A 13,170-nucleotide genomic window follows, 5' to 3' on the forward strand; every position below is an offset into this window, starting at 1 on the left:
TTCTGCTGCCTAGGATAAGGCTCTGGGTAAAATTTTTCCCCTTGAAAAGTAGGCCCTTGTTATGGAGAATCCTCTGGACATATTACACAATGATTACTCATATCTCCTCCTCCAGCCAGAATCACAAGGTTAGAGAATTTGCATGTGCACTAGGAAAACCCAGGGGGGTGCTCCTGGAGCTAAAACCTGTGAAGGTATGGGGGTCGTCCAAGACCACAGCCCCCATGGGCTTTTCCCTCTCATGCTAGCCCACACTCAGCCTCCAGCAATTCATCAAAATGATTGTTTAAGTGTCGCTACCAGTTTATGGCTCCAACAGTTTCTGCTCCAGGTAAGCAGATCTCATCTGTGACTCTCTGAATTTGCTTGTCTCTACAGATTTCAGGGTAACAAGTTTCCTTATAATCTCAGGTCTCTGATGAGTCCAAGAAAAGTCACTGATTTTCTGCTTCTTCTTCCTTTTCTTGCAGGCACAGGAATGACAGTTTACAAGTTCTTTGCACATTGGAGTTTAAACATTGGAATTCTGTAACCTGAAGACTTTTATCGTGGTGTTCATCAAGTTTCTTTTTATGAGGTAGCATCTTCTCTATGAGTTCATCACATACAGATGGATTTCATGGAGGAAAACTAATTACACAGGGTCTTCTAATTTATGTTTATCAAACAAACACACAGTGTACACTCTAATACTGTTGAGCATTTTTCTTTCATAAAGCTAACTATCTTTTTATACAGTACTGCAGCCTTTGGTTTTAGGAGGCTTGCTGTTTCAACTCTCCATGGATACATAAATACTTAACAACTATGTTTATGGTTCCACCTGCATTTTGCAAATGCTCTCTGAATATCTAGTTGACCTAAGTTGGGATCAGCTAGTGGGTGAAAGATAGAAATATCAAACCCCCTGTGGACAGTCACCATCTGGAGAATTATCACTGATAATCACTATAGACTTAAATGTGTCATCTTGATAAAGTCATTGCCATATGAATGCTACTCTGAACCACATTAATGAAGAGCTACAAGATGGCTACTCATAGACAGCAAGTAACTTCTGCTTTACAACCAAGAAGAGAATACTTCAAGAAGAGAGTATTCCAGAGGGAAGGGTCTGTAAGAAACATGGTTGCCATTTGTTTACTGCTGGGGCAGGAGATACAGTCTTAGTTATGAGGGAAACAATTTGAGATTAGAAGGCAGCTGTATTTTCGAGCTGTGCATGGTGTTCTGGTTTGTAGGTCCCGTGAAAATATTCTCTTGACCACCAGATCTTTTGCACACAGTGCTTGTAGACATGCTCCAGAAAATGGTTCATAACATGTATTTCAAACAAAGAAATGAAAAGATCTGTGTCACCAGTTTAATTCATGCTTGGCATACATTTTCTAGTTGACCTGTGGCGCCCTTCATCTTGATGACTTCAATACAGTGCTCTCTGCACTTGACTCTCCCGGCCCAACAGCTTATCTGGCCACAGTGCAAGCCTGTCTCTGCCCACTCCCCTACCCACCATTCCATCCACTATGAATTATTTTTAACTAAGAAAGTTATTAAGAAGAATGGCCCAAATCAAGAGAGGCGCATATTGAATTCATCAACAGATACATGGCAGGATGCTGTAATTAAGGCTTCACTTGGAGCCTAAACTCTGTGTTGTAATCTTGAAATCAATATCAGTTCTACCGTCCATTTTCTAGTCTGAAATAATAATAGTTATAAATATCAATACACTGTGAACTCTAAAGTGCTATGCAAACCCAAGATATTATCTCCTTCCAGTGTTATAATACTTAAAAATTACAAAAGAGTTCTTTTTCCTCAAATGTTTTAATTAGAAAAAAATATTTTTCCTAATATAAGGGCAGCAAGAAGGATTTTAATGAATTTAAACCATGAAATATAGCCACTACTTTGTAATTTTTGTTCTCATGGAGTGCGGTCAGCAGACTCTAAGGTGGCCCCCCTCATCATGCTCCTGGTATTCATGCCTTGTCTGACACCCTCCCCTCCAGTGTAGGTGGGACTTATGAGTTGCTTCTAACCAACAGAATATGCCAAAGGTGACATGATGTACTAGATTATGTGTATATATTACAAAAGATTGTAACTCATCTTGCTAAGAGACTCTTTCTTTTGCGGGATTTGAAGATGCAAGCTGCCATGTTGTGAGCTGCCATGTGGAGAACAGCATGTGGCAAGGAGCCGAGGGTAGGCTCCAGCTCAGAGCAAGCAGGAAACTGAGGTCCTCAGTCTGGCAAACTGAAAGGAACTGAATTCTGCCAATAACACTGTGAGTTAGGAAGCTGATTCCTCCCCAGTTGAGCCTCCGATGGCCATCACTTGGCCAACACCTTGATTGCAACTTTGAAAGACCCTGAAGCAGAGGACTCAGCTAAACTGTGCCCAGACTCCTGACCCAGAAAAACCGTGAGGAAATACATGTGTGCTGTTTTAAGCCACTAAGTTTATAGTATCATTGTTAAGCAGCAATAGATAACTAATACACTGAGTTTTACCATGTTCTTTTTAAAGACTGAACATAACTCCTGTAATTGATTTTATTCATTTGCTCTAAATGAGCACTCCTGTTGAATTTTGCCACATGAATAGGAAAAATAGCTAACATTTATTGAACTCTTCCTTGCACTTAGTACTTTACAGACATTATCTCATTGATTCTATTTTCAATATTTTCCAGCATGGAAGATACAGCTCTCTATCATCATTCATTAAATCAATCAGTCAATCTGAAAATCACAATGTACCTCCAGGACAGATAGAAAAGAAAGCACTTAATTCTAAGAGATATCTGGTGGGCTCTAAGGATTAGAATTCACTGAGAACAAAACTGAACTATTAATAATACAGAACGTTGCAAACAAGCAAAATTATCTCAAACTTTGCCAGAATTATTAAAGAAATAAACAATTGGCAATGAATTGGTATGGCATTTAGATCATCTTATTCAATCTTCTTAATAGCATCAATTTAATGTCTTGAGTTATGAAATTATATGATAAATGCAATCATCAAAAAGGGCTGAAAAACAGAGACAAATTTACCATTTGCAAGCAGTAGTCTTCAATGAGGCAGTAATCATAATGCACCTTTCAACAGGCAAAGATGAAACACAAGTTATCAAAGCAAAGATGCTTATTTCAAATCATAGTATTTTTTTAAAAGAAAATTCTTTAAAAAAGAAAAAATAACATGTCACAGACCCACTGGGGATCAGAAAGAGTTTGGACTATCGCCTTAACATGATTGATGTAAACTTCTTACTACCAATCTCCTGACTCAAAAGCAACAAAACATTTTTTATAAAATATGGTTCAAATTCAATATATAGATTCCCCAAAAAACCTAGTGATAGGACTATAGAGTAGTATTTTGGTTGCAGTGTAGTAATTCAGGACGTATGTGGTTTTACCAAAAGTATTAACATGACAGTGGAATTTCTTTAAATGTATTTTTTAAAATTTGGAGCCAACAAAACTTTTAGATTTTCTGAAATATTTGTCTTTGTGTTACTATGACTACTTATATAGGCTCTGTTTCAACTTTATATGGGTTATTGTTTTCTTTGAACTAAATTTTTGAACAAATTGTTCTGTCTGAGTCTACTCCATTGAACTTATTCAAATTCATTTAAAAATAAACACACTATTAATATTGTCTTTCACACAACCATATTATAATATTTGACTTTACCCATAAATATTTCAATATATTTATTTTATATCATTTTTATTTTTTGTTCCAAGGTTTTTCGAAATTTATGATAATTCTTGAAATTCTATACATATAACAATGCAATGCTGTTTTGAAATGAATAAAACTGTTTCTTTTCCATGAAAATTAAAATTATATTTTCAATTTTCCCTCAGTATAGGTATGATGAACGGTATTTAACTTTTATCTAGAACTTTTTCTAATTAAATTGAGGTATGTCTCTTGCTCTGATAGACGATGATCAACTTACAGTTACCATGTGAGCTGATTTCTCTCATTTTACAAATGGAGAAGTCAATTGTGGAATGCTGAAATGACTTACAGTTGACCCTGTAGAGAGGAAGAAGCAGAGTCAGTAGGATTGGATCCAGTGATTGTCAGATTCTAAAACTGATCTTTCTTTAAGAGCAAAAATTAAGAGTCTTAACCACAATAATATCCTATCTATGATTGTCTGTTTTATTTTAGCTGAACATTGTTTTGTAAATATTAAACTGTCACTTTTGTTTGTTCTTTCAGAAACCTCTCCTTGGTATAACCATACAAAGTATTTGAACTGAAAAGTAGTTCATTTTTCTATGCTTTGCTTGCTTCTTTTGTGTTTACTATTACCTTGAGTCTTGTTATAAGTTCATGAGTAGGCTGGAAAGGAAGGGGTTAATATGTCTGCCACTCTGAAATTACTACCCACAACCGAAATCACAGCTTAGTTTCTCTCAAAACACATGTTTGCCATTTTTAATCACAGACTCAGTGATTAAGAATGGAATGAAAAAGAGACATGACCAAGGAGCAATTCAAATAAACAAAGATTAAGATGTTGTGATATGTTTATAAAGACTAGAGACATCTGGAATATTCCAACTAAATAGTACAGATAATGCACTCTTTCTTTTAATAAGGGCTTTGAGTACCATAAAATATCAAAATGCTTAAGTACTACTGAGATCCTCTGTTATTTTTCCTTTGTCTTCTAGTATATGCCAAGTCCTGAGATTTTTCTTTATTCCAATTATATAGTGCGCACTACTTCTGACTCATTTTAGATTTTAATCTTCTTTAATTAAGGAGACTCTATATTGTGTTCAAACAGTACCATGTTAATCAAATCTCCATCAATTATGCTTGTCATATGTGTCTATTCACTTAGAACACTCTCTATCAAAAAGGAAGATATGTGATGTTAAAGAGGAGGTAAACATTCTGATTCTAACCATAGAATTTCTCCTTTACTTGAAAGAGAAATGAAAGTGGAATAATTTTTATCACTTGTGATTGTATCAGTCAACATCCAGTTGCAGGAACTGTTAGGCAGTCCAGCTGTTTCAAGAAGAACATTTAGGGATTTAGGTGCTTTCAGAATTGTTGGGGGCATGGTGATAGAAACAGAAAAGCCCCACTGTGGGCACTGTGACTTCTGCCACAATCAGCAAGGTAGAAAAACAGGAGGTCACCATTGGAATAATTAACTTCACCAACACACCATAGTAGCTGCGATTCAGGGGTTAGGAATTTGTGGCAACAGCAAATGATACAATTGTTGGTTCTCTACACACATAGACTGGACACTTGCACACCACTGTGGAACTGCATCCACGACTGTGCTGGCTGGCAGAGAAAGGGCTAAAGTAAAATGAAGACGGCCTCTGCCCTTGTTTGCCTAACAAATTCCAAGTGCTTGCATTCAAATAGAGGACCATTGCATGAAGAACCATGGATGAGAGGGTGTCTGAAGAAAAGCCTCTAGAAATGCACACTAGAGGTAGGCTGGAAGGTTTGAATGGAAGGTGAATGTCAAGCCACAACATTCACCATAGTGTTTTGATTTTCTTTTTTTTTTAATGTCTCATGTTTTTTACTCTTTTCAGCACCTTCTTCTGAGCCCCCTGGAAAAATCTGTGAGTACCACCCTTTACCACATTTTAGAAAACAATGTTTTAGACTGTAGAGTTCAAAACACTTATTACTGCTTTTTAAAATTATATATATTTAAAAAATTTTAGGCATCCTATCTGGGATGAAATTGAGCAGACTTCTGTTGAATACTTTCTGAATTTCAGACATGATGCTAGATTCAGAGAAAAGAAAATTATTTATCTGTCCTGCTCTGGTGGCATTATGCCAATTGATACAACATAATTAGGACAAAGAAGTAGAAGGAAGAGCAGAAAGAGGAAACTAGAATTAAAGTTTTATAAATAGTCGCTGGATAAAGGAAAGAATTACAAATTTAAAACAAAGGTAGGTGTTTATAAAGGAGAACAAATTGATTAACATTAGCAGCAACAACCAAAAAAAATAGATCTGAGACCCCAATTGATTAAATCGACAACAAACATGAATAATTTCTTTTAAAAAAAGGAAAATAAATAGCTAATATGTGAAAAATATAATAGAAATACATGTTGAAAGAAGACACCTTTTTAATCCCCCGTAAATAGACCAGGATTTAAGACATGTTATATTCAAATGTATTTGTTTCTTCGTTTTGCTGGGAGGAGAACTCTGATATACTTTGGTTTCAATTATAAATTGATACATTATTTATGGAAGGTGACTTGGCAATAAGTAATAAAGGTCCTTAACAGTTTAAATTCTTTTAAAAATTTCTGCAATTTGACTAAACATGGCAGAAGCTGTGTCTGTTTTATTCACTGTTGTCTTCCCTCTGTAGCTTTTAAAGCACCTGACACAGTTACTTTTCAATAAATTTTATTTGGAGGAGTGAGGGATAATTATCAAAGCATGCATTTAATAGCAAAATAAGCTGGAAAAACCCTAAAGGTCAACATTGAAGGAACAATTAATAATTATTGGCCTATTCATATTACAAATAGTATCCATCCAATAAAACAATATTTACAAAAAATTATTACAATGGCAAGGAAATGCTCATTAGGCAATAACACAAAATAAAGGTATCTTATAGTAGTCTATATTTCATCATCTCAAATAAAGTTAAAATAGAAAAAAGATAAAATGTTAGCTGTGGGTCAAGATTATTTGTTTTCGACTCCCTTTTGCAAGAGCACCAGAATCACAACTAACTGCTGAACAATCATCGACAGGAAGACACTGGAACTCACCAAAAAAGATACCTCACATCCAAAGACAAAGGAGAAGCCACAATGAGACGGTAGGAGGGGCACAATCAAAATAAAATCAAATCCCATAACTGCTGGGTGGGTGACTCACAAACTGGAGAACACTTATACCACAGAAGTCCACCCACTGGAGTGAAGGTTCTGAGCCCCACGTCAGGCTTCCCAACCTGGGAGTCTGGCAACGGGAGGAGAAATTTCTAGAGAATCAGACTTTGAAGACTAGTGGAATTTGATTGCAAGACTTCAACAGGACTGGGGGAAACAGAGACTCCACTCTTTGAGGGCACACACAAAGTGGTGTGTGCATCAGGACCCAGGGGAAGGAGCAGTGACCCCATAGGACACTGAACCAGACCTACCTGCTAGTGTTGGAGGGTCTCCTGCAGAGGCAGGGGGTGGCTGGGGCTCACTGTGAGGACAAAGACATTGGCAGCAGAAGTTCTGGGAAGTACTCCTAGGCATGAGAGCTCCCAGAGTCTGCCATTAGCCCTACCAAAGAGCCAGGGTAGGCTCCAGTGTTGGGTCGCCTCAGGCCAAACAACCAACAGGGAGGGAATCCAGCCACACCCATCAGCAGACAAGCAGATTAAAGTTTTACTGAGCTCTGCCCACCATAGCAACAGTCAGCTCTACCCACCACCAGTCCCTCCCATCAGGAAACTTGCACAAGCCTCTTAGATAGCCTCATCCACCAGAGGGCAGACAGCAGAAGCAAGAAGAACTATAATCCTGTAGCCTGTGGAACAAAAACCACATTCACAGAGAGACAATATGAAAAGGCAGAGGGCTATGTACCAGATGAAGGAACAAGATAAAACTCCAGAAAAACAACTAAATGAAGTGGAGACAGGCAACCTTCCAGAAAAAGAATTCACAATAATGATAGTGAAGATGATCCAGGACCTTGGAAAAAGAATGGAAGCAAAGATCGAGAAGAGGCAAGAAATGTTTAACAAAGACCTAGAAGAATTAAAGAGCAAACACCTAGAAGAATTAAAGAACAAACAAAGAGATGAACAATACAATAACTGAAATGAAAAATACACTAGAAGGAATCAATAGCAGAAAAACTGAGGCAGAAGAACGGATAAGTGACCTGTAAGACAGAGTGGTGGAATTCCCTGCCATAGAACAGAATAAAGAAAAAAGAATGAAAAGAAATGAAGACAGCTTAAGAGACCTATGGGACAACATTAAATGCAACAACATTCACATTATAGGGGTCCCAGAGGGAGAAAAGAGAGAGGAAGGACTCGAGAAAATATTTGAAGAGATTATAGTCGAAAAATTCCCTAACATGGGAAAGGAAATAGCCACCCAAGGCCAGGAAGCACAGAGTCCCAGGCAGGATAAACCCAAGGAGAAACACGCCGAGACACATAGTAATCAAATTAACAAAAATTAAAGACAATGAAAAATTATTGAAAGTATCAAGGGAAAAACGACAAATAATATACAAGGGAGCTCCCATAAGGTTAACAACTGATTTCTAAGCAGAAACTGTACAAGCCAGCAGGGAGTGGCATGATATACTTAAAGTGATGAAAGAGAAGAACCTACAACCAAGATTACTCTACCTGGCAAGGATCTCATTCAGATTCGAGGGAGAAATCAAAAGCTTTACAGACAAGCAAAAGCTAAGAGAATTCAGCACCACCAGAACAGCTCTACAACAAATGTTAAAAGAACTTCTCTAAGTGGGAAACATAAGAGAAGAAAATGACCTACAAAAACAAACATATAACAATTAAGAAAATGGTAAAAGGAAAATACATATCTATAATTACCTTAAACACAAGTGGATTAAATGCTCCAACCAAAAGACACAGGCTCACTGAATGGATACAATAACAAGACCCGTATATATGCTGTCTACAAGAGACCCACTTCAGACCTAGGGTCACATACAGACTGAAAGTGAGGGTATGGAAAAAGATATCCCATGCAAATGGAAATCAAAAGAAAGCTGGAGTAGCAATTTTCATATCAGACAAAATAGACCTTAAAACAAAGAATGTTACAAAGACAAGGAAGGACACTACATAACAATCAAGGGATCAATCCAAGAAGAAGATATAACAATTATAAATATATATGCACCCAACATAGGAGCACCTCAATACATAAGGCAACTGTTAACAGCTATAAAAGAGGAAATCGACAGTAACACAATAATAGTGGGGGACTTTAACACCTCACTTGCACCAATGGACAGATCATCCAAACAGAAAATTAATAAGGAAACACAAGTTTTAAATGACACAATAGACCAGATAGATTTAATTGATATTCATAGGACATTCCATCCAAAAACAACAGATTACACTTTCTTCTCAAGTGCGCATGGAACATTCTCCAGGATAGATCACATCTTGGGTCACAATCAAGCCTCAGTAAATTTAAGAAAATTGAAATCATATCAAGCATCTTTTCCGACCAGAATACTATGAGATTAGAAATAAATTACAGGGAAAAAACTGTAAAAAACACAAACGCATGGAGACTAAAGAATACATTACTAAATATCCAAGGGATCACTGAAGAAATCAAAGAGGAACTCAAAAAATACCTAGAGACAAATGACAATGAAATCACGATGATCCAAAACCTATGGGATGCAGCAAAAGCGGTTCTAAGAGGGAAGTTTATAGCACTACAAGCCTACTTCAAGAAACAAGAAAAATCTCAAATAAACAATCTAACCTTACATCTAAAGGAACTAGAGAAAGAAGAACAAACAACGCCCAAAGTTAGCAGAAGGAAAGAAATCATAAAGATCAAAGCAGAAATAAATGAAATAGAAACTAAGAAAACAATAGCAAAGATCAATAAAACTAAAAGCTGGTTCTTTGAGAAGATAAACAAAATTGATAAACCATTAGCCAGACTCATCAAGAAAAAAAGGGAGAGAACTCAAATCAATAAAGTTAGAAATGAAAAAGGAGAAGTTACAACAGACACCACAGAAATACAAAGCAGCATAAGAGACTACTACAAGCAACTTTATGCCAATAAAATGGAGAACCTGGAAGAAATTTTCAAGAAATTCTTAGAAAGGTATAACTTTCCAAGACTGAACCAGGAAGAAATAGAAAATATGAACAGACCAATCACAAGTAATGAAATTGAAACTGTGATTAAAAATCTTTCAACAAACAAAAGTCCAGGAACAGATAGCATCACAGGTGAAATCTATCAAACATTTAGAGAAGAGTTAACACCCATCCTTCTCAAACTCTTCCAAAAAATTGCAGAGGAAGGAGCACTCCCAAATTCATTCTATGAGGCCACCATCACCCTGATACCAAAACCATACAAAGATATTACAAAAAAAGAAAATTACAGACCAATATCACTGATGAATATAGATGCAAAAATCCTCAGCAAAACAGTAGCGAACAGAATCCAACAACACATTAAAAGGATCATACACCATGACCAAGTGGGATTTATCCCAGGGATGCAAGGATTCTTCAATATATGCAAATCAATCAATGTGATACACCATATTAACAAATTGAAGAATAAAAACCATATGATCATCTCAATAGATGCAGAAAAAGCTTTTGACAAAATTCAACACTGATTTATGATAAAAACTCTCCAGAAAGTTGGCATAGAGGGAACCTACCTCAACAAAATAAAGGCCACATATGACAAACCCACAGCAAATATCATTCTCAATGGTGAAAAACTGAAAGCCTTTCCTCTAAAATCAGGAGCAAGACAAGGATGTCCACTCTCGCCACTATTATTCAACACAGTTTTGGAAGTCCTAGCCATGGCAATCAGAGAAAAAGAAATAAAAGGAATAAAAATTGGAAAAGAAGAAGTAAAACTGTCACTGTTTGTGGATGACATGATACTATACGTAGAGACTCCTAAAGATGCCACCAGAAAATTACTAGAGCTAATCAATGAATTTGGTAAAGTTGCAGGATACAAAATTAATGCACAGAAATCTCTTGCGTTCCTATACACTAATGGTGAAAAACCTGAAAGAGAAATTAAGGAAAAATTCCCATTTACCATTGCAACAAAAAGAATAAAATACCTAGGAATAAACCTACCTAGGGAGACAAAAGACCTGTATGCAGAAAACTATAAGACACTGATGAAAGAAATTAAAGATGATACCAACAGATGGAGAGATATACCATGTTCTTGGATGGGAAGAATCAACATTGTGAAAATGACTATATTAGCCGAAGCAATCTACAGATTCAATGCAATCCCTATCAAATTACCGATGGCATTTTTTACAGAACTAGAACAAAAAATCTTAAAATTTGTATGGAGACACAAAAGACCCCAAATAGCCAAAGCAGTCTTGAGGGAAAAAAACGGAGCTGGAGGAATCAGACTCCCTGACTTCAGACTATACTACAAAGCTACAGTAATCAAACAATATGGTACTGGCACAAAAACAGAAATATAGATCAATGGAACCGGATAGAAAGCCCAGAGATAAACCCATGCACCTATGGTCAACTAATCTATGATAAAGTAGGCAAGGACATACAATGGAGAAAAGACAGCCTCTTCAATAAGTGGTGCTGGGAAAACTGGACAGCTACCTGTAAAAGAATGAAATGAGAACACTCCCTAACACCATACACAAAAATAAACTCAAAATGGATTAGAGACCTAAATGTAAGCCTGGACACTATAAAATTCTTGGAGGAAAACATAGGAAGAACACTCTTTGACATAAATCACAGCAAGATCTTTTTTGATCCACCTCCTAGAGTAATGGAAATAAAAACAAAAATAAACAAATGGGACCTAATGAAACTTAAAAGCTTTTGCAAAGCAAAGGAAACTACAAACAAGACGAAAAGACAACCCTCAGAATGGGAGAAAATGTTTGCAAATGAATCAACACACAAAGTATTAACCTCCATAATATATAAACAGCTCATGCAGCTCAATATTAAACAAACAAACAACCCAATCCAAAAATGGGCAGAAGACCTAAATAGACATTTCTCCAAAGAAGACATACAGATGGCCAAGAAGCACATGAAAATCTGTTCAACATCACTAATTATTAGAGAAATGCAAATCAAAACTACAGTGAGGTATCACTTCACACCAGTTAGAATGGGCATCATCAGAAAATCTACAAACAAAAAATGCTGGATAGGGTGTGGAGAAAAGAGAACCCTCTTGCACTTTTGGTGGGAATGTAAATTGATACAGCCACTATGGAGAAGAGTATGGAGGTTCCTTAAAAACCTAAAAATAGAATTGCCATATGACCCAACAATCCCACTACTGAGCATATACCCAGAGAAAACCACATTTCAAAAAGACACATGCACCCCAATGTTCATCGTAGCACTATTTACAATAGCCAGGTCATGGAAGCAACCTAAATGTCCATTGACAGAGGAATGGATAAAGAAGTTGTGGTACATATATACAATGGAATATTACTCAGCCATAAAAAGGAACGAAATTGGGTCATTTGTAGAGACGTGGATGGATCTAGAGACTGTCATACAGAGTGAAATAAGTCAGAAAGAGAAAAACAAATATCATATATTAACGCATATATGTGGAACCTAGAAAAATGGTACAGATGAACCAGTTTGCAGGGTAGAAATAGAGACACAGATGTAGAGAACAAATGTATGGACACCATGGGGGGAAAGTGGCAGTGGGGTGGTGGTGGTGTGATGAATTGGGAGATTGAGATTGACATATATACACTAATATGTATAAAGTGGATAACTAATAAGAACCTACTGTATAAAAATATAAATTAAATAAAATTCAAAAATGCAAAAAAAAAATTATTTGTTTTCTTAGAATCAACTCTTCTGGCAGGACTCTTCTAATTCTCCATACACCCATTGTTGATGGAAGTTACAGTTCAAATTGTTCTGTATTTTCAAATGTTTTCACATGTTAAAAGTCTAGTAAACCTAGAGTGAATATCATATCATTTCACTTATCTCTTCTCCATGACAAATATATATATATTAGAGGTAACTATTTTCTTAATTCTCTTTATATTCTAGCATGAAATTCAACATCAGAGTCATTTTAATGTTAATGCAGCCATTAACTATTACCCATATTAATATATTTTTGTTTGAGATAAATTGTATACCTATACCTAATAAAGATTAAAATATAACCAACCTATGATATGCATATTTCAACAAAAGAGTAGCTTGTCACAAACAGTTGTTGGACCGAGCAGTTTCTCCAAATTATGGTAGGTAATTACTAGTTTGTGGCAAATGCCACAGTATTCAGAAACCTACTCTCACATTTAGTGTAAGCAATTTCCATTCCAGTGGGTTTGCTCACATATTCACAT

General features: G+C 36.2%; 1 pseudogene; it reads right to left on the reverse strand.

The window, feature by feature from the left end:
* Window positions 1-434: 434 nt before the first annotated feature.
* LOC137763542 (AKT-interacting protein pseudogene) lies at window positions 435-1,137 on the reverse strand (annotated as a pseudogene).
* Window positions 1,138-13,170: the final 12,033 nt, after the last annotated feature.

This window comes from Eschrichtius robustus, chromosome 4 (genome assembly GCF_028021215.1).
Source record: "Eschrichtius robustus isolate mEscRob2 chromosome 4, mEscRob2.pri, whole genome shotgun sequence".
NCBI lineage: Eukaryota > Metazoa > Chordata > Mammalia > Artiodactyla > Eschrichtiidae > Eschrichtius > Eschrichtius robustus.